Below are 23951 nucleotides of genomic sequence, written 5' to 3'. Positions count from 1 at the left end.
GGGGATTTTTTTTTTCGTGCCTATGTCCAAGCTGTTTGGCTTTAATATGATTTATTTCCAAGAGGCTGCAGCCATAATCAGTGCCCTGTTAAATTATTAGAGCTAATATTAGGGCTTATTCCCAGGAAGTGGTGATGGTGGAGCACTTTAAATGACACAATTTAATCTTCTTCAAGGATTGACCATCGAAGCATGTAAGTAAAATCCAAAATTAAAGTACTGTAAGGGGCACAAGGGATACCATGTCATTTAATATACATGGTGAGTTTTAACTGTTGGAGGGCTGGGTTAGGCCAGTTGACATTTCCGGCACTCCAAGGGTTAACTCTAGAAGTTCCATTGGCCATGGGAAAACAGCTCCCCTTACCTTGATAGCTTACAGATCTCTCCAAATGTATTATTCATTCAGAAGATAATTCGCAATGGGGAAGCTGGGCTAGCAACGTTTGTTATTACGTTACAAAATGTACTTGCTAAATATTTTAAAAATGGCCTGGAACAGGGTTGTAGAAAGTTGTTTAAAAACTTGTTCCCCCCGCCCCCCTTCTTATAAAACAAAAAAAATTCGATGACTATTTAATAAAGGAATAGGAGTTACAGCAAGGGGTTAATAGTCATTGGTGTCTATTATATTATAAGGGGGCTTGTGCTGGTTAACCCTTTGAGGGTCAGACATGCGGTGGGGAGAGGTTCAGCAAGGGGCAAATCTACGTTATCTATTGCAAGACTGCTTGTAATGTCTGGAGAAAAATATAATATATTATATATATAGTATGCATATATAATATTTTGGATTCTGAGCCTATATGAGATATATAATGTAACATAATGTATGATACAATGTAAAATAAATATATTCATTTTGTGTATGTGTAACAATGTATATTCGGTTTACATGCGCAGGAACGTCAGAAGCGTATGTACATCCAATTAACATTATGTTTTACTTATGATAATATGTGTACGCTGGTAAATATTGCATTTAGACCTGCACGATCTTCTCTCGCTAAACATAATTTGAAATAAATAAACAAACACATATAATCTAATTTACAGAAATATGCATTCATAGCCGATTATATCACATTTACATTGACATAAAAATCAGTCATCGTAAAAAATTAAATTTAAACATTCACAAAACTATAAGAATTGTATTATAATTTAATGATTTTTTTATGCTTATTAATAAATTAATGTATATGAAAATAAATATAATTACATGTCCAAAGCTAATAAATCCTAATAATAATATTTATTAATCCTAATAATAGTGAGGGCAAAACTAATAATAATAATTATTATTCTCATTGTGAATAATCATGCGATGCTTTTTTATATAATTACTATACATATTAAAATATAATAATAATTATTATTATTATAATTAATCATACAATGCTTTTCTATAAAATTATTATATATTTGTACCGTAGAGCAGATACACAGCTCTTTCTCCAATTCTCCAAACACACAGACTGTGCAGCAATTTGCTGACTATAAAAATCGAGAGAAGGAACAGTAGACGATCTGTTACCCATACATTATAGAGGACTAGTTCTTGATAAGTGTTTACACCTGAAATTGTTCCATGAATATTGTATCAATTCCATGCCAGCATCTGAAATCAGTAAAGGGGAGGGTGGTCACCCATTACTGGGGCACACCGCCCCCAAAATTGGAATTGGAACCTTTTGCACCCAGACCACAGAACTTCCAGGAGAAAGTAATTTGGGGGCATGATCTGGATGTTTTAAAAGGCTGAGTTCTAGAATTCCAATCTACCCAGTGTGTTGTTACCTATAATCACTTTTGATCTGATTAGCTACTTATTGATGAATTCTGATTGACTCAGGGAGAGATCCTGGGAAACAGTACCCCCATACTCCCTTCTTCACTACAGCTGGTATCTATTGCTTAAATTATTCCTATTATACTTCAAACTCAATGGGAATTCGTTAAAAAATACATATAGCATGTGTGATCCCGAGTCTAGGACTTCCTATACCCTCAATAAGAGCTAATATGAACAAGCTGAGACACAAGCCTCTATCTCATATATCGCACAGAGCTAGGAGAAAATCTATTTTAATGTTTCTCATGGGCTACATAGAATACATGCATGGTAAATTGAGAGCACAACAGGCATTTTATGGGCGATCCCCTGAGTTATGATATTATGGGATGCATGATTTAATCCATGCACCTTGTATGGTGGATTGTGCTAAGATAAAAGCAGACACTACTTGAAAAATATTAACTATTATTAATGATGAACTTTCAGACAAAACCGCTCGTTATTACACATTATTACACCACTTGAACCATTTAAACGGTTATTTGGAGGGGTTAATGAGAAACACTTAAGGAAATTAGCCACACGATTTATTTTGTTGTTGTTGTTGTGAAATTACAGGTTTTATTATCTCGCAAGTGACTGCGTTTAAAAAGGGAATTCAGGCAATTAAAGGGCATCTTATATTATTCTACAGCACAATAAAAAAAGTTCTGTATTTTTGATGATAGTAAATCTAGTATGGATTATTATCAATAAATACAAACGTACAATTTTACTAGAAATAATGAAACATTAAAACGGTTCTTATAAGGTAAAGTATTGGGTTGATAGCAATACATTTAACTATTTGTTTACCAGAGATCTGAGCCACGCATTTATGTGATTGTATTGTCTGTAGGTTTGGCTTGTTTTAAAGACACGACATTGTGTTGTAGTAAAGCCCAAAGCCCCTAACTCAATCGGCTCACATTACTGTGTATTTTGATAATGTGAATGCTATAGTAATATTTGCATCGACATTATTTGGACTTGACCAGAAATGTTTGATGGATTGCTTATAATGTCAAGTGTAAGTGATATTAGGAATTCTGTAAAAGATCAATTCTTTGGGAACGTTCTAAAAGTTGCACTGTTGGCAGGAACATTTCATTGGTTTCCATGGTGACTGCATTATCTTTAGATTTTTTTTTCTTTATAAATAATTCTCCTTGTATCCTTTAACCTTTCAGTGCATAATAAATGAGACAATATAGATGGATTTCTTGAAATGCATGTCTTTCTTAAGTAAACAAAGACAGGATATATATTGTGCAATAAGACAGAATTGCTTGTGTACCCTTCCCTGTTATGGGTCAACGCATGATTTTATGAATCATGTACAGATCAGCTTATGACAATGAATCAGAGCATATTATAGCAAAATACACATTTATTGCATGGTATGTCAATATATGTTTGTTCTTTTATTTCAACAGGCCAGGTAGGATAGCCAGTGTCAGGGATTGCCACCCCTATAAGGCTAAACAAAATATTGAACACAATATCAAGGTGTTCTGTTCTAAAAGTGGTGAAAACATGTAAAATGGTGTAAGTATCCAAAAGTATGTGCCTACTGGTTCCAGTGGTTTCCATGGTGATTGCCTAGTTTTTAATACTTAAGACCATTTTTTTTTTTAGAAAATAAAACTTTGATAAATCTCCTCAATGAAGCTTTGAGTGTTTGTTTTAACTGACAATGTCATGTCATCAGGTGTTGTAAGAACATGTTTTTCTTATTATTTTCTTGGATTCAGATTTGGATAAGTATGTAAATGAACACTCATTTGAGTGGTGGACCAAGCACCTTCTGTTCCTGTTTGTTCAACTTGTCTTGTTATTATTATTATTATTATTATTATTATTATTATTATTATTATTATTATTATTATTACTATGGTATTTATATAGCGTCAGCTTATTCCCCAGCACTTTCCAATATTATGAAAGGGGGGAAATCTACAATAAATGAGACAATTACACAGTGACACAGGAACAATAGGTAGATGAGGGCCCTGCTCCAACAAGCTTAGTGTCTAGATGAGGTGGGGTACAAATACACAACAGGGCAGCAAGCCACCAAACAAGGTGGAAAAGTATCAGAGCTGGAGGTGAGAGAGGAGTATGGCTTTTTAGGAGAGTGAGAGACGGATTGGGATAAGTATAGCTAAGTTACTGTGGGAGTCCATTAGCATTTCTGAACAGATGTTGCAACTACTTGCTTGTTAGTCCATCTCTCGAACAGAACTGCGGAATTGTTTGTGCTCTGTAGATAATAATGATAGTAAATTATAAGCGAATTTGAGCAGGACCTTAATCACCTCTTGTCTCTGTTAATATTTTGTATGCCAATTACTTGATGTGAGTTATCCCCATTCTATGATTGTAAAGCGCTGCGGAATATGTTGGTGCCATATACATCATATTAATAACAATAATAATAATAATGATTATAATAGTGACTGCCAGACACTCCCGATGCCTCTTCATTGTCTTTAGATTTGTCCATTTGGATGCATGTTCTGGCATTTTTGTTTAAAATAAAGAATACATTGACAAAGGCATTTAAATAAATGAATGCTTTAATAAATAAATAAAACAAATATTATATATAATAGGAGCATATAAGGTGTGCAGGATGAGTACTAAAACTAACCTGTAATAACCATTACATCTCCTAATCTGATGTGTGACGTCTGGTAATTGGACCTTTAAAATCATATCGTATTCTCTGTTCCTTCTCACCCAGGGAAACCCACATATTATCTCCTCCTATCGGAGGCAGTGTGATAGTTAATAAATCAATCAGAATGTCCACAGTTCCAGTCTTTTCTTTTTTTCTGTCCACCAGAGGGGACTTACACCAAGTTCCCATAATCCATGCACAGAGGGGGATGGATAATTTCATGGACTGAGACACTGTGGCTATTTTCTACTTAGTCCTATTTCCTTGCCAATGGGCATAGACAATTACATAAGGTACTGGTTCACCGGTTCCCTATTCAACCATTGTATGAGGAAGTCTCCTTATGCGTAGTGGGATATGGGTGATGTGATAGAGTGGCTGGTCAACAAGCTCATCCACTTCTACCCAACATAAGAGAATCGTCCATCTTTAGCAGAGTACCCAATAGAAGGTCGACAAGAGGCTCAGTGCCTCTCATACTACATGGCTTTCTAAAACCAGAAATTAAGTTCTTACTTCATTAAGATCCAGTGAAATGCCAAGTATACATCAATATACACAATTTTGCTAATCTTTATTAAATCACAATTAAGGAGTTAAACTATTGCTCTAAACACCATAAAATAAAAAAGTTGCTTCATTGGAAAGGGAGTACCTTACACCTACTTTCCCTGCTCATAGTGGCTTACAGCTGGAGCAATTTGAATGAGTATGAACATACTATAAGCCAGCCTCCTAGCACTTAGATAGCAATGCAGCAGTAATCACTTCCTCATTTGATGTGGATTTCGTCCAACTTAGTAGAACAGCTTTATCTCTCTTGTCTGGAGATTTGTGCACAAGGGCTGATTAACAAAACTATGATCAGTGTAGTTTTTAAACTATTCAAAACAAATACAGTTCAAAGGAATGTTGAGTTTACGCACATAACTTACAAGTTGAGGGTATTAGTTTAGTGTTTGCCAGTACACACCCCAGTTTCTACAAAATAGCCTATTTTCACGTTACATTTGAAATTTTTTCGTTGTTTTGAAAATGGCTAAAAAGAGAACTAATGTACAGATGTCTTTATAGATTAATTTATCATTATTCCATAAGTTGTGCAATGTAAAAAAAAAACAATAAAATAAAAATAAAAAAGAACCTATATGTAGATGTAGCAGAACTGACATGCTGGAAATGTTTGGTGCCCCTCTAGGAGTCAAACTTCATTAAACTGCAGGAGGTGCCTCTAGTGGCTGTCTGGTGGACAGCCTATAAACTGCATCATTTAACATTGCAGGGATAAAGGGGGCAGGGATACAATGAGATAAAGTGGCCTGGTTGCATATAGTGTCCATTTAATGCTGCATTTTATTTACTCCGAAAATCGAAACGTAGGTAGATTTGTTTAACATGAAACAGTTTTAAAAAGTAGTATCTGCAACATCTTGTGATGTTCAGTGCATTGAATAAAAATGTTACCTCAACCTATTGACACTGCTAATGGACAGGGCACACAAACCACGAACAAAAACACGATATATTGATGCAAGAGGAAATGTATTCCTTTTGTGACAATAATGCTCTTTCTAATTTGATAAGTAGCTGCCCATTTCCATGTCACTTTTCACATTTTTTTATGGTTTTTATTAATATTGATTCTCTAAGTACTCTGAAAAGATGCATTTAGATTTAAAGAAGCATACTTTTATGATAGAACCTGCAAAGAAACCCTTGTCAAGTACCCATAGGCACAGAATTTTAAGGCAACCGCTGCTCTCCCCTGACCCCTGAAAATTATATTCATATCTGATAACTGTATATGTTTATATACATTGTATTTGCTCATTGCTACATGTAATGTATTGAGTTGGAATCTGTGAGTATAGTGGGTGTATGCAGCTGTGTAAATGCATGCAGGGGTACAGATGATGTTAGTTTTTGTTGGGGTGGGGGGAAGGAGTGGGGCCGAGGCTAAGCTTAGAGTTAGATTACACAGGCATTTAATTTTAAGATGATTTAAAGCTTGAGCCATTGTGCTGTTAGGGGTGTTTAGGATCATTTTGTTCAGGTTTAGAGTTGGGTTAAATTTAGTGCTAGTGAGCATAGAGAATTCTAGCTAATATTAAAAAAAGTTGTATTTTTTTTTTAGATTTAGGGTTATGACAAACGCCCCTTCCCACGTACGTTTGCCACGGACTCCTGGAGGAGTATGGAAGTCTGTCACTAGGGGGTTTAGGCCTTGAGCAGTTAAAGTAACACCATAATGTTAAACTAACTACTTAGCTTCCTGGCCACCCCTCAGGTTGCTTTGAAAAGTTTTTAAACTTAGATTTCCCCCCTCACCCTGGCTGGTGCTGCCTCCATGGCTGAGCTCATCAGTCTTGATTATCTCAGCCAATCCAATGTTTTCCAATAGGAAAGCATTGGGAGCCTATTGAGCATGCGCAGCAAAACGTGTCCTGCGGCTATCAGCATTTCCTCATGGACAGCACTGAGGTTTATATCCTCCATAACGGTTCCTGCAGCTCTGCTATCAGGCTGACTTGTCTAAAGAGGACACTGGCCAAGGCTCCTGCTGCTTATCTCTCCTCACCAGCTCCGAAAAGGCACATTATAAACTATGAAAACAGGAGCCCCTTCCTGGACATGTGACTGTAGACATGTGTCTACTTCTCCCAATGGGAAATCTGGCTCTGAGGCAACCTTGCTTTCATCTTTTTGTAATTTTAACTGGGCACTTATTAACTCGTGTTCCTGTGTGTCACACCGGCCATGATGCAATTCTTTTTACAAATTGCCCACTTATTGTAGGTGCAGTAATAGTAATAATTATAATATTAAGACTTCAGTGGCCTTCTAGTTCTCATGATAAAAAAGCCTATATTGCTACTTTCGAGCAGTATCTTATATATATTAGGGTGTTCATTTAAGGCCTGTCTGATACATTTAGATTAGGCATTCTTACCATTGGTTGCCTGTGTATTTAGATATCCCTCCTGGTGTGTCCATGAATTATCTGTGGGCCTGGCAGAAGGCTGTGAATTATGAAAATATGAATGCTTAAGAATGCTACATTTGGGGCAAGCATAACTTTTTCATAGAGACCTAAAAAATATGTACAGTAAAACTTTACTAAAATCATTATATATACAGTGACGTTTCTGACAATGAGCTCTTGATATTGCTTTAAACATCATTTATAGTTTACAGAGACAAATCTAACAGCAGACATTTGGTAAGCTGACTTCATGGAATAGTGGCAAAGTATGACAAGAAACTTACTTTTTTGGAAAAGTGTGACCAGAAACCAACTTTTTGCAAGAGTGTGATCAGAAGATGTTAAAAGGATCAACAGCCTGGATCATTCTGATGCTTCTATTTGTCTGTCTATATTTTGTTTGTATATGCTTGATTTTCTAGACCTGCAATCACTCAGTGTGATCTACCACCCAGAATGGGTGTCCACACATTTTTGGTCATCAGGAAGTATTACTTTACTGAGAGGGTAGTTGATGCATGGAATAGCCTTCCAGCTGAAGTGGTAGAGGTTAACACAGTAAAGGAGTTTAAGCATGCGTGGGATAGGCATAAGGCTATCCTAACTATAAGATAAGGCCAGAGACTAATGAAAGTATTTAGAAAACTGGGCAGACTAGATGGGCCGAATGGTTCTTATCTGCCGTCACATTCTATGTTTCTATGTTTCTATGTGGTGTACAATGTGGTGTAGTTTAAAGTCTGTGTGTTGTTTTGGTAAAATACATGCATGGAGATTATTTGTTGTAACAAATCATACGCTGCTAGCACAGCGGAAGATGCATTTTAGTACAAAGCTTCTAAATACCCCTCACACACTATTTGTAATATATACAAACCACTCAATGAATGATTATACAACTATTATCTATCTGAACAGGATAAGAATGTAAGGGTCAATACCACATATTTCTTTTTATCACTTGTTATATTATTTTCATCAGATTATAATAAAAAAAATATATATATACCATAACTATGTGATAAAAATCATTTTTTCTAAATGTAGCATAAAAGAATAAATTATAATTTTGCGGCAGGGACAAATCAACATCCAAAATGTCAACATAATTGATTCTGAAATAGCAACTGGATATTTTATTATTATTAGATGACTTTTCACAGACAGTGATTGAAGTTTTACGCCACCTGGTGGTCAATAAATGCAGTCAACAAATTCACATTAGTGTTTAAAATACTGGTTTTCCAGGGATTTTCAGTTTGTAGGACAATGAGCCACATTCACTATTTACTATTCATTTAAGGTTTATTTAATTTGGAAAATAGAAATTATAGAAATAATTATATATATATATATATATATATATATATATATATATATATATATATCTATATATGAAAATATGAATCAAAACAATGCATTATTTTTTACTTTTTTCATCTTTTTTTTAATTTATTTTCTGAACCTCAATGAGCCATATTATTCACTATTTACTATTTATTTAAGGTTTATTTAATTTTCTTACACATTCTACTCAGAATATTTATACCTGGAAAATAGAAATTATAGGAATGAGTATATATATATATAAAGATAGAAATCAAAACAATTCATTTTTTTATGCGAATAAGCTTTTTTGAATCTTTTTTATTTCTCCTTGAACTTGAGCGATGTTTGCCGATTGCACCTTTAGGGGTTGAAACGTCGCTTTGTAGCTGCTGGTTCCAATAAATTGCCTTTCTCTTGGAATTCATTTGGAGTGCCTGGATTCATTTTCTATTTTTACTATTATATTTGGTCCATTTTGGTACTGGGACATATCCAGTTAAGCACCCTGGATTCCTTGGCAAGGGGTGGAGTGCACTTCCATCAATTTTCTACATTTGGCAGCAAATATGTGAATTTACAACTAGCTCGTTCTTAGTAGATTTGTAATTAGAAACTTTTCTCATAGTTAGCTCTTAGACTCGTTCCAAATAAGTTGGCTCCACGTCAGACCTTTATGGGTAGGCTTGTTAAAGAATTTTTTGCCTAACTGAAGAAAACATACTACCCATGTTTAATGCACAAATGTGCTGGTACTGATTTGGACGTTATTAAAGGGTTAGTCCAACCTCTATGACCACTTTCACTTCTTGAAGTGGTCATGGAGCAATGAATCTGAATGTGCAATGTTTCAGCTTAAAATGCAGCACATACAAAGATATTTGCTTTTTGTGCAGGGGGCTAGTTACAGAACTCTGTTATTGGCTGCCTAATGTTAATTATGTGCAAAAACAGTATCTCTCCCACTGTAAAAAAAGAAAGGTAAAATAACTCTAAAACTCACTTTAGTCCAGTGTAGAGTCAGTTTCCTCAGAGCACCAGCTGAAGTAATCAGTAATGTCTAAGCCAAATCTTTTTGTTCAGTAGCATTAGGGACATATGGCCCATGTGTGAAATCGCTGCTCTACCCCAATTGCATGCTTCTCAAAGAGAAGCATTAAATCCACTGTTTGGCATGTCATGCTGGTTGTGATAACGCCAAATGGGAAGACCTTTGAGTTTAGAAAAAAATTATAAAATCAATCTTACAAATCTCAAAATATTAAAATATTTGTCAACAAATATTCTAAATCATTGTAAAATATTATCCACAGATATTACATCATTTGGAAAGCTTATCCAAAAATATTTAATACATTTTTGAAGCTTGCATCCAGCCTATGGATTAAGACAAGCCTGATAATTTTTTCAGTTCATCAATTTTGACATATTTTTCCATATCTCTGTCAGATTTCCAAAATTCCAATTTTAGTGTATAATGCTGAACGCTAGTTTAATGTATAGACACAAATTTGGGATTCATCTATGCATCTGAAATAGTGATAAACAAATAGTACATAGTGAAGTATGTCAAAATATAAATTAACTTTGTGCTGCAGATGTACACTCACAAGATTATGTGAAGTTTTGTGCCTTGGGATGCCTCCCCTGATTCAGGCTAGGGGGGCTAAAACATTCCTTGCCTCCTTCAAACCAGCGGTACGTCCAGGGGTCAGCAGTAAGGTAAAATGCCACTTTTTGCAGTAGTATGTGTATTTTCTTGCGCACAAAATATATTAATAAAAAACAAACATATATAAAAAAAATAAAATAAGTTCTTCTACCTGAGTGGACTTCTTTAGGGACACAATGAAATTAGTAAAATCAAAGTGCCAAAGAAAAAAAGCTGTTTTTCTGATACCTGGATACATGGATGCCTTGCTGTTATGTTAACATCCATAATATTTCCTTTCTTTCCTGAACTGGGATAAACTATTTGCCATGTGGCTTGTCGCTAGGAGGAAGATAACAAAAGAACAGTAAAGGCAATAATGCAATCAGGAGATATGATAAAAGATAGCTCTTGCTCCTGTTCCTACTCAAAATCATGTTGCCTGGATAGGGCATCAGATTTCAAATTTCTTGTGCCTGGCTGTATGTGATAACATCATTGAAACATGACAAAAAGAGTGACCACCTGGCTTGTCTGGAAGATAACCTTTTAGCATCTCCTATGTAAGCTTTTTGTGATCAGTGATGATCAGAAGCGGATCTTTAGATCCTTTCACAAAATGTCACCATTCCTTTAAGGCCAGGATGATGGCTAACAATTCCCTGTTGCCTATATTATAATTTTTTTCCGCAGGCGACAATTTTCTGGAGTAAAACCCACAAGGGTGCAAAGGAGTGTCCTGACGTTCCCTCTGGGAAAGAACAGCACCAACCCCTGTTTCAAAGGCATCAACCTCTAGTATAAAAGGTTTGCTGGTATCAGGGTGAACTAGTATGGGAGCAGAAGCAAACGAGGACTTAAGGCGATCAAAGGCTTCCTTGGCTTCTTGTGACCAAATACGACGGTTCACACCATTACGTGTAAGAATATTAATGGGGTCTATTACAGTACAGAACCCTTTTATTAACCTACAGTAGTAATTAGCAAACCCAATGAAGTGTTGAATAGCTTTCAGTCCTTTGTGTAATGGCCAGAGAAAAACTGCCTCAAGTTTACTTGTGCCTCGTTTCCACTGAGCGGATCGGTTCGGGTCGGTACATTTTGGAAGGTTTTGAATGGTCCGGCCTATTCCAGCGAGCGTTTCCACTGCAAGTTGGAACGCCTGGAGGCTTGCGTGGTTTACGCCAAATGCGTGTGACGACACACTTGGTCGACAACATACGTGACGCTACAAATAACAATAATGGAGGTCATCCAGCAGCTCGTCTTTGCTCTATTTGGCTTTTGGTTCTTTGAAATCAAAGTACATGCCGCACTTTATGAGAGAAGGTTGCGAGCGGCGAAGAGAAACACAGCAGAAAAGAGAAGAAAACTTATGGCTTGGGTCTTGAGCCGGGAGGAGAAGTACACCTTTGTGCGGCAAAGACAAAGACGGCAGCGCTATAGGGTAAGCAACTTTATGCCATTTGTCATGTAGTTCTACACGTATTAAAAATTAAAAATAATACTGAATATGTTAAAAATCGAATACAAGATGGGAAGGAAATACATTATGTATTTAACAACATCATGTTGCACACATTTGTAAAAATCAAGAATTACACCTTAGACATAAATACTCCTTATGTTATTTTTGTTGATCGCTTTTATACATGATGCTATTAATAGTGATATAGTAACATCTGTCCTTTTTTGTTTGTTTATTTTTTTAGACGCTTCTCCTTTTGTCAAAACAGCGCCGCCGACCAGTCATTTGGGCTCTCCGCCGCGCCAATGAGTGGTGGGATGTGACCGTCCCTGGATTCACACACACACAGTGGGTGCACAATTTCAGAATGTCTGAGGAAACATTTTTATACCTTTGTGCAAAGCTAGGTCCAGCGATGGAGAAGCAAACCACCAACTTCAGAGCTTGTGTGCCTGTGAGGAAAAGAGTTGCCATTGCACTGTGGAAGCTGGCTACCAACAGTGAATACAGAAGTATAGGTCATCTTTTTGGTGTCAGTAAATCATCAGTGTGCCGGTGTGTGCAGGACTTTTGTAAGGCTGTATGCACATTGCTAGCTCCTGAAATTATTCATTTTCCGGACTGGCAAAAGCTTAAAGACATGGCTGACTACTTTGAGAACAGGTGGGGCCTTCCACAGTGTGTTGGTGCTATTGATGGGTCACACATACCAATAATAGCACCACAAGAATACCACACTGACTACTTCAACGGAAAAGGGTGGCATTCCATCATCCTCCAAGGAGTAGTGGATGGAAAAGGACTATTCTGGAGTGTGAACGTAGGAAAGCCTGGGAGCTTGCACGATGCTCGGGTTCTACGACTGTCCACATTTTGGGATTGGGTTGGCCAGGGAGGCCTGTATCCTGTTTGCACTAAGAACATTGGGGGGGTGAATGTTGGCTATTATGTGCTCGGGGACTCTGCCTACCCTTTACAAAATTGGCTCCTGAAATCATTTCCTGACAATGGCCGCCTGACACTAGAACAACAAACCTACAACAAGAAAACATCCAGGGCACGTGTCGTAGTTGAAAATGCATTCGGAAGACTTAAGGGTAGGTGGCGTTGTCTTATGAAGAGGAATGACAGGGACATTGCACTTGTCAAATCCATGGTGCTTACTTGCTGTGCTCTTCACAATCTTTGTGAAAGACATGGAGAAGACTTCCACCAGGATTGGAATACGTCTGCAGAAGAGCCAGGATGGGTAATTACACTGGATAGCGAAGAAGAGTGCAGTGAAATACGTCAGGCTCTCATGCGGCACCTCAACCTTTAATTTCTTACCCTGGTTTTATTAACGTTTTATTACGGTTTTATTACATTTTAGAAATTTTTAATAAAGTTTTAAATTTAATCAGACACACACAAAAATCTTTCAAAATATACTCACAAGTACAGAGTAAAAAAATATATTTACAAATAAACATTATTTACAAAAAGCAAAAATAAATGTAATTATCAAAAAAATAAAATAAAGAAGTGTACAGGTCATGTGCTAGTGGAAAGGAACTACTGCCTGGGCGGTGACCTGGGATCACGACTGCCTCCCAGCACTTGAACAAGCTGCCCAAGGACACCAAGGAAGGCCTGGTTGAAGTTAGCCAACTGCTCCATCTGCTGCCGGGCGATTTCTGCCTCCTGGCGCCTCGCTTCCTGGGCATCTTGACGCAGTGCCTGAAAGCGCCGCTCAGAAAGGTTCTCCATCCTTTCCTGCTGCCTTTCCTCTGCTGCCCGCATATCCTCCATGACTGTGTGCAAATCCAGCTGAAACCGTCTCCTATCACCTGGAATATACAAAAGACCATAATAGTGCTTTTTTTTTTTTTAGCAATTGGTACAAAAAACAGGTGGATATCTATCATTTAACATAATGTAAATAAGGAAAATATGTAACACATAAGAACAGTATAAGCACAAAGTACAATAAACACCCTAAACACAATATACTTAAGATAAGCTCAAAATACAATGGAATTTAAATAGCAGTATATACAGACAATGTACAATTATGATTATGGATTTAATTATGCAAACAAACTACATATAGAAGCATTTTGAGTGAGTTCACAGTTTGCTGTAAATTAAAAGTTAGGAAAATGCACAATTACAATGTTCACTCTGAACAGCATGTCTTACCAGTGTGCCGGGGTGCATTGGGCATACTCTGCGGTTGGGTCTGTGGTTGGGTCGGTGTTGACGTAATCGTACTGGTGCTGCTGAACGACGTTGATGGACCATCGTCAGAAACATATGAAAAGCTTGAGGTATCATTGGAGAGTCCTTCAACTGTATCTGAAAATGCACAGATCAATAGTTCAGTACACTGTACAAATAAAATGTGTTTTTTGGTGCAAATAGTTAATGGTTTTGTTCAGTGAATCTATAAATGGTTAGCAGAGCGAAAGCCAATGCAAATTAAGAAAAAAATAAATCTTACCAACGGGTTCTATCATGGATTCGAGAAGTGTAGATGCAGAGTCCAGACCGCCCTCCCTGCCTTGGTTTGCCGGCCTATGACCGTAAATGGCGTCCATGGCGTCGTACCACTTCCAACTACTTCGACTGTTTCCACTACGGCTGTTGGCATCCTTAATTTTTTTATATTGGCCTTTCAGCTTTTTAAGCTTTGCCCTACACTGACCCGATGTCCGTTCAAATCCCTCAGCAGCCATCCGCTGAGAAATATCTTTATACACCTTTTCATTTCTCACTGATCCATCAAGCTCACTCTGAATAACGCTATCGCCAATTATAGTTAGGAAAGTGGATAGTTCCTGAGCCGACCAGAGCTTGCTGTTGTTTGCAGGCATCCTTCTCCTATTATCTGGACTAAACGGCGACGTGGTGTTTATTTCGCGCTTGCCTTTGACGTGAGCATTGACGTTTTTCTATCCGCCAATCAGTGGAATGTATTGTGTGACGCCAGTAGCTCCGCCCTAACCGTACCGTACCATTTCCTATGGCCCTACATCTAAAGGGGGACCATGAATTGTGCGGTTTGGTTCGGTTGTATGGGCCACTTTCATAATGGAAACACTCAAAATAGCGTACCGTACCGAATCGACCTGAACCGATCCGCTCAGTGGAAACGAGGCATTGGATCCATTTGGAAACCAGAAGCTAATTTTATGCAGCCCAGGAACCGCACCTCTGTCTGATCAAACAGACATTTCTCAAGTTTATAGTATAACCCATTCTTGAGAAAGTTTTGTAACACTTGTTTGACATGCCTATGGTGAGTTGATAGATCAGGAGAATAAATGAGTATGTAATTGAGATACACCAACACAAAAGAATATATGTACTCTCTCAGTATGTCATTAATAAGATCCTGAAACACAGCTGGGGCATTACATAAGCCAAAGGGAATAACCAAGTACTCATGTCCCTCTTTTATTCTCACCAAATTATAAGTACTCCTGAGGTCGAGTTTGGTAAATACGTTAGCACCGCGGAAATTATTTTTTCACAGTGTTCTTATTTAATGCCGATACAAGGATGAAGATCTCCTTCTTTTTTAGATACAAAGAAGAAACCAGCACCTGCTGGAGAAGAAGATCTGCGTATGATTCGTTTATGTATTCCTCCATGATCTTACTTTCTTGAGGGGATAATGTGTATACACTGCCTTTAGGGCATATAGTACCGGGAAACAACTTAATGGAACATTCGTAGGGTCTGTGAGGAGGTAAAACATCTGTATGTTTTCTGTTGAACACCTCTTTGACCTCCAAATAAGGAAAAGAAACCTCAGTAGAAAGAGGAGCAGCAGTGGGTACGTTAACTGTGCCAAATTTCCTAGAAACAGGTTGCATACACTTTTATCTACAGTCCTCACTCCATTCTAGTATCTCTCCCTTAACCCAATTAATACATGGATTGTGCTTGAGAAGCCATGGAAACCCAAGTATTATTGGACAAGAAGGTGAAGATATAACTTGGTGTGGTTCTTTCTTTGAGTGGTACCACATAGTCGGGCATCACCTCCAAAATGAGGAGGAGGTGATAAGGATATCGAGGGAGCCTTATACACAAGGGGAACAGTCACAATAGGAGGGGGTGGACCTGATGGTGGGTCATTAGGCTGAAGGTGAGTCATACAGCTAGGAGGATTTGGAAAGCCTGAGCAAATTGATCCATGTGGTGATCATTTTCCTCCAGCCTCCTCTAACCAACATGTGCTGACATAATTCTGCAGGGTCCATGTCCCTGTCGTAATGTCACGACTACTATATGACCCAACACGCAGAACTATGTAAACACAAATAACGTATACCGAGCCTTAGAGTGGCTGGACTTAACGTAAGAGTATAGTCAATAAACAATTCAAAGTCAAGGGTACAGAAACAGACACTAAACGTAATACTAGCCAAAAGTTAGGATACCAGAAGTAGGGAAAGTCAAATACAAGCCAAAGTAAAATACCAGAAAAATCAATGAACAGGAACGCACTCTCAGACAACTAACAAGTGAAAACCACGACAGGGCACTGAGAAAAGGATAATCAGGGTTTAAATATTCCTCTCTGTGCATTGATTGGTTTAAACATGACTTTTGGCACCATTTTTTGTTATGGGCAATAGGATTATTATTCTGAATTTCGGGACCGCAGAGGCCAGTGTCCCTAAGAACACCGCACTGCCTGGGAACCATCGGGGATGAGGATCGAGTGGCAATCCACCGCGATCTAGGTACGTTTTTTTCCCTTTATGGGGCGACCGCTCTGCTCAGATGTGGTGGCGCCGACTGTGGACTTGGGCGCAGAAACAGTATCGGCACGACCACACTGATCAGATGCAGTCATTCCGATACAAGCACCAGGGGCTGTGACAGTACCACTGTGGGTGGTGTGTGTTGCATACCTAGTTTGGGTGACACAGAGGTGGTATACACACCAAAAACGTTGTTATTGTTTGCTAGTTTAGTCTCTGCTAAGCTTTTATCTGTTGTCCTATATGTGTAGGCTGTGGAGTCCTGTTTTATCTGATTTAGAGACTAGTACAGTATAATTATTAGAGGAGCCTGATGATTCAAGAGGGAATTAATAAGGGAGTGTGGCAGAACCACTGCTTATTCGTGTGTTTTCCACTTGTATTGTGTGTTTCCGCTTGTATTTTGGGTAGTGTACCCTGTTTCCCCGTTCTGGAGCATCCATACGAACGGAACCCATTCGTCTCCCAAACGAGGACCATCCCAGTGCCCCATTAGAATGTTCACACCAATTACTTAGAACGTTCAAATCAATAACATAAGTGCAAAACCACAAAGGAAGTAATTAATTAGTGCTCCTCTGGGTGGTTGCCATTTCATATCTACGAACGCCAACCAGGGGGAGCATTCGTATCCCGAAAAGGAGACGCTTCCCTTGCATGGTGTGCGCACAGGAACCTCACGATTGGAGACCGGTCTGGGAAATTTACTTTTGTGGGGGTTCCTGAGGTTGGTGGGGATACGTTGGGGCACTGGCTATTTTGGCAGGCTTTCTGTACCTGAGAGACAAAGAGACTAGGTCCCTTTTCCCGCGTCTTGGCTCCCAGGCACAGAGGATCCTGGGATGAAGACCCCTGTTGTTTTGTGTGGAAGACCCCTGGCTTTTTGTGCCGGGGAGACAAAGAAACTAGATCCCTTTTCCCATGCCTTGGATCCCAGATACTGAGGATTCTGGGATGAAAACCCCTGTCTGCTTGTGTGGCAGGGGGTTATGTATAAAAGCCGTGTGTGGCACAATAAAATGTTGTTCTACTCCCAGAGCTGTGTGTCATCCAGTTACTGAGGGGAATGGGTGTCTTTATACTTTAAGTGGTTCCAGAGTGGCTGAAGGAAGGAATTAGCGGAGGTAACCGGTCGGGTTACCCGTGGTCCGCTACAGGGAGGAACTCTATTCTTGGTAATAATAAATCAAGATGGAAAGAACGTTATGTGAAGTCTATTATTCCTGAGTTCTTGCATTTATGTTAGTTTGTAATGGAAACAAATTGTATTCCCAAGTATCAGTACTTGTCAAGGACAAGCTGAGATTCATTTAGCATCTTTTGTTTAATTTAACTAACATAATACATTTGGGAACATCAGATTCAGATTATTTAAGCATGGATTAAGTTCTACATCTACTAGTAGATTCTCATTGCTCATTCAAGGGCAGACAAGGCTTTATGGGTCTCCGTATATTCATAATTTTTTTCCCATGTGCTTAGTTCTGTCTCCTAACACTGTAAAGTCTTAAATTAAGATGTTATGTGTTTTATCTCCTAAGTGGCAGATAATTGAGCAATAAAACTGCAGGGACATGATCAATAAACCAAAACGGCTTCATTAAGCTAAAGTTGTTTTGATGCCTATAGTATCCCTTTAAGGTGCCAACACTATAGCACCATACTTTTCTTATAGTGACTGGCAGAGCAGTGGGAAACACAGGTTTGAATCCTCCTGATCAGACTACCTCATCAGTAAGTGTTGCTTGGGAAGATACCTAATCATTTATATGCACCTTCTTCAAACCCTCAATTTGTAAGTTAATTTTAGCAAGGCACTCTTCATATCCCAATTCTATAACTGAAAAGCATTCCAGCATATGTTGGTGCTAATAAATTCTTGCAATATTTTCACAACATAATTTTTATCTAGCTGACTAAACGTAATTTTTATCTTGTTCATATTACTCTACATAAAACGATTTACCATTGAAAATAATAATGCAATATTCTAGGCATATAAAAGTTTCTATGCATTTACTGAAAAGAATGTGAAAGGTTTATTGTCAACATTTACAGACTTTCAGCTGTTTGAAACGAGCAAATCTTTTAGAAAAAAAATGCTTGAAGTGGTTTCCCCAAATTCAACAAAAAATGCAGCTTATAATGACTTGTCCAGTCTCAAAATTATTCAACTGGTTTTCAATTGGGGTTGAATAATTTTGATAACAACTGTAGGTATAATCTGTTCATAAAATACCTTAGAAAGACTGGTTCATAGCGATGTTGTACTTAATGTTATTGTATCTTCAGTTGTATTTGGTTAAAGGGACTCAACTCCCTCAAAACAATGTTGGTTTGCTTTGAGGCAAGGAATTCCTGGGTGCCACCTAACCTGAAGGTCACAACAGGGAAGGGAGAATGAATATTTGTTGTCATCGATTTTTTAATAAAGCCCCTTATACAAACATTACACTCCTATACACACACTATACATGGATGAGCCACAAAGGGGTGCTGTGAAGAGCTGGCCGGCCCACCTTTATCAATGCCCATCTATGCTTTGTGATTAGCCATTTCCCTTCACAAATGGCTAATGCCTTAGCCGATGGACTGCTTGTATATCTATCTGGATCCAGATTCTTCATTTCTGGAGGTATAAAAATTGTTGTAGGACAGAAGGGACTGCTGCTGTGGACATCTACCACATAATTTGGCCTGAGTCACCTCTAACTCTTGCCTTGCATTAGGGATGACAACGGGTGGGGTGATTAGGCAGGAGTATATGAAGGAAGAGGAAAATTAAAAATCACTATTTCTGGAAATTATAAAGAAATTGGATAAGAGGAAATGCTTATACTTAGATTGAAAATGGGCTTAAAGACAGAGTGCTGAGTGTTTAATGACAAATTTTCACAAAGATGGTAAGCAAAGAGCATAGGGTTCTTGTAGCGGACCACGGGTAATCCAAATGGTTACCTCCGCTAATAGCTTCCTTCAGCCACTTTGGAACCCTTAAAACAAGTAGGCATCCCTTTCCCCCAGTACGTGGACGAGACACAGCTCTGGGAGTACAACTGAAAATATACTACATGGGGTCTCCAAAACAATGCACCAGGGGTTTCAATCCCAAGAATCCAATGAGGGATGGAGGAGGGACAAAGCAGCTAGGATAAACTGGGCTGGCAGTTTCCCTGAGACAACACCCTGCTAGGACAGGAAGATGAAGAGGGAGGGGGAGAGACACAGACAAGCAATACATTTCACTTAACTATACTGTGCAGGCTATAGAGCTGCTGCCCCCTTCCCCCCCTTTGTTAACCCACATCTGCATATAAAGACACACACACTGCTCTATGTAGAATACAGGCACATAACACAGCCACATCTAGACACATGTAAAACAGTCACAAAAATTAGGTTGCAAGCTTGTGACCCACGCCAAACAAATCAGGCCATCCATCACATATCTCCCCCCATAGAAATAGACAGACCTGTGGCCAGACCCACGAAAGGCCTGCAACAAATCGGTTGGACCTCCTTGAGTCCACAGTCCAAGTCCTTGTGGTCCAATGTGACTGGACAAGTGGGGGTAGGGGGGTGCACACGTGGGTATGGCACTCAGTGACGGCTTTCCGTCACAGTTCTCTTCTGGTTTTTCATCTTGTTTACCAAGTGATTACAGGGATTGGCAGTAATTAACCACAGTTTTCCACAATTTCCACAGTTAATTTCCAAGTGTTTGTTGTGTAAAGGACACTTGTGCACAGTGCAAAAGTTTGGTTCGTCAGAAAACAATGATGTTTCAGGCTATTTGGATTTCAACCATGTACCATTTTGTTTGGAATTCACCCAAAAAAAAGAATTCAGAATAAAAGAAAATGGTGCAACAATTTGCCGATCAGTGTACTGCAAAATATAACTCTTATGTATATATTTTACAGTACACTGGTAGATTAATTTTACCTCCATTTGGTTCACAATCAATAGAGGGAAAATTACATTTATATATTATAGTTTGTTTTTTAACTCTTTCCCGCTATTGATCTCTTTTCACTGGATCTGGTAATAAAATCAATATTTAGTGGCTGCCTCCTAGCTGTCAATCATCTTTTTACTGAATTATACATTGTCCATTGTATTTGTTTTGTAGAGAGTTTTGAAGTTCCAGAAACTCATCAATCGTCCAAAATTCAGATGAATTGCAATTCTACTGTAAGTCTAGTGTAGAGTATGCTATGGTTTGCCTTGGTCCTGTCTATGATGGATATTACATGATATTGGTAATAAATACCTTCAAATTGTGAAAAATATATATGTCCTAATTAAATTACAGACAATAGACAATTTTTAAGCTCTAGTGTTTATATGCTATTAATTTTTTAACTCACAGAAAGACCTGAAATCTGTGATATAACGCTAATATTGAATCACTTTTAAATGCATTCATACATTTTGAGACACATTTAATTATGTGTGCAATCGTGTGTTTGTGTGTGTGTGTGCATGCGCTATCTTAACAAAAAAATATATGTATTTTTCGAATTCTTTGTGACACCACTAAATATATTGATGTAAGCAGAATAAAAATGAAATCCTAGTGTAATACGTTAACAAATACTACGATAAGGTAACAAGAAACAAGATATAGTGGCAAATGATGTGCAAATTCACGTAGAAAAATGTTAGCTTAGTATTCGGGAAGTCTTGTGTCACCCAGGTTAACCCGAAACATGCAGCTACCTAGATTTCAGCTTGAAGCTGTTTCAGTTTAATATGGGAATCATTAACGTTTGACAGGTTTCACTTTTTAAAACATATTTTATAAAACAAATGATCCACGTCACATCCAACCTTCAATTTAAAGACATTAAAATTTGAAGACATTTGCAAATTTTATTGAACTTGTCTGAAAAATGCTTTTTGGGTGTGAATTGGAATCATTAACATTTACGCCATTTTGAAAGGTGATACACTTCTAGAATGGTTTGGGTTAAAGTGTTCTACAGGTTGGCAATTAAGTTTAAATATCTATCTCGAGGCAGTGTGTTTATGAAAATCAATATGGTGGTAGGAATTTGTCAATTTGGATAAAAAGGTATTGAAAGTATTATATATGACGGCCACATTTTGAGAGAATTATAAATGTGTACGTTGCTACGTGGCTCATCATTCACACTCTGACTTAGAAGCTGTGAGTGAAAATAAGAAACAGGCATGCAGTACTGAACAAGCCAGCCTTGCTGGAGGGCAGATTCCCATTCCCATAAGGTCTGCCACTTCACTTTTGAACATGGCATGCCTCTAAAGAGGGGTGGGGGTATGCTGGGGAACGCAACATCTGAGAAATGGGAAACTGCTTTCTGTAAAACAAACAAACAGTGACAATATGATCTGCCTTGATCTCCACAATATATTACTTGATTGATGGGGAATCTATACACACACACACACACATATATATATGGCTATGTATAGATATATATGATAGATTTGTATATATATAATATACATATAATTTACACACACATATATATATACATATATATATATTTTTTATTTTTTTTATTTATTTTAATGCTAACTACCCCATCTGAATATAAAAAAAAAAAAGCTAAATTCAAGATTTAGACATTATAATAATATCAAATAACATAAAACAGGTTAACTCGGCCAAGTTTTCTTTCGATATGTGTACCATGAATCCCTTCTTTTCAGGGCTGTAAGCAGACTTGTGCACAGTTAGAAAATTCGGCTTTGCCAAATATTTTTTTTCTGAAAATTTTCGAGACCCCTGAGTTTCGGACAAATGTTGGTTTGGCTTGGCAGAATATCGGAAGCATGATTCTGATTTGGAAACCAAAGCAGAAGAACAAAAAAACGTTGCAAAATGGGTAAGTCCAGTATATAATATACACTCCTCCTCTTTTACCTCTACTGCTCACTTCTCTGTGAATAAAATTAATTCTGGTGCTTGGGGAAGTCCAAATATGTTCAGCATTATAAGGTTCAACTAGTCTGTAATGAGGTTATATTTTACGTCAGAATTTAGGAATTTGGCCAAGCACGTGATTGGCCCAATTTCTGCCGAGTTGAAGTTTGGTCCAAAAAGAAACTCTATGGAGAACAAAACAAAATCAGAAATGTCTCAAATAACACGAAGAGGGGCAAATCAAGAAAAAGTTTATATATTGTTCTGGGAACCTTGTGGATACTGCAAAATATGTTCATATTTTACATATTCATATTAATTTAATATTCATTTTACATTAACAACAGAAATACGACTTTCAGAAGACCATGAATGTTAATGGTTGGATCACAGATCAACTCACAGTTAAGTTGTGAGGACCATGCTGAGGGCAGCAATCTCCTGGGCTGCCAACAACTCATAGTCACAGCAGTGTCTTGGCCTTTTAACAGAGTGGAAGAGAGGTGGATAGAGATCAAGGCCTGTGCTCGCCAGGTGTGCAAATGCCATGCACATATTGGATGGATCTTTTGTGGCAAAGGAACGAATACATTTTTTTTTCATTGATGCTACTGATACAGGAGGCATCCTCAAAGATGCATTCATTATCTTGGCAATTTTAAGCCTCTCTGAAGCTTGTCTGTTTGTCTATCTCTATATAGTGATGTCCCGAACGGTTCGCTGGCGAATAGTTCCTGGCGAACATAGCTTGTTCGCGTTCACCGCGGATGGCAAACATATGTGATGTTCGGTCCGCCCCCTATTCATCATCATTGAGTAAACTTTGACCCTGTACCTCACAGTCAGCAGACACATTCCAGCCAATCAGCAGCAGACCCTCCCTCCCAGACCCTACCACCTCCTAGACAGCATACAATTTAGATTAATTCTGAAGCTGCATTTTTTTTAGACAGAAGTGTGTTAGATTTGAGCATGCTAGGCTGAACGGGCGTATATCATGGCTAGTTGCACTGAGGGTATGAGTATATAGCAGTACATTGTTGTGAAAGATGGCTGTCATGTTTAGGGTTTAGCTTGCATGTTATCAACTGTGTATTTATATCAGCAGCTCCACCACTTGTTATAAATCAAGTGTGAGTCGCCCCATGAGATGAGACTAGTGAATAACATAATACATGAACAGTTAAGGTAAAGGCATGTAAGGAACTATGACAATAAACTCTTTAGGAGGTGAAATAATGACATGTTTAAATGCTTGCTACTTTACGATTAGTTAATGTGCAGAGAGCAGTTCATGTGATCAAAGGCATGGTGTGGAGGATCGGCTATAGTGGG

The 23951-nt window shown here is 38.0% G+C and overlaps 1 long non-coding RNA gene across 1 annotated transcript in view; it reads left to right on the top strand.

Moving 5' to 3' along the window:
- The first annotated feature begins 30 nt into the window (after window positions 1-30).
- Window positions 31-23951, top strand: part of LOC134615351 (uncharacterized) — a 98786-nt gene continuing 74865 nt past the window's right edge. The window contains exon 1 of the long non-coding RNA XR_010091291.1: window positions 31-194. This is a non-coding gene — a long non-coding RNA (uncharacterized LOC134615351). The remainder of the gene's footprint in view (window positions 195-23951) is intronic.

Source organism: Pelobates fuscus, chromosome 6 (assembly GCF_036172605.1).
Source record: "Pelobates fuscus isolate aPelFus1 chromosome 6, aPelFus1.pri, whole genome shotgun sequence".
NCBI lineage: Eukaryota > Metazoa > Chordata > Amphibia > Anura > Pelobatidae > Pelobates > Pelobates fuscus.
This window is presented reverse-complemented; position numbering and strand designations above follow the sequence as displayed.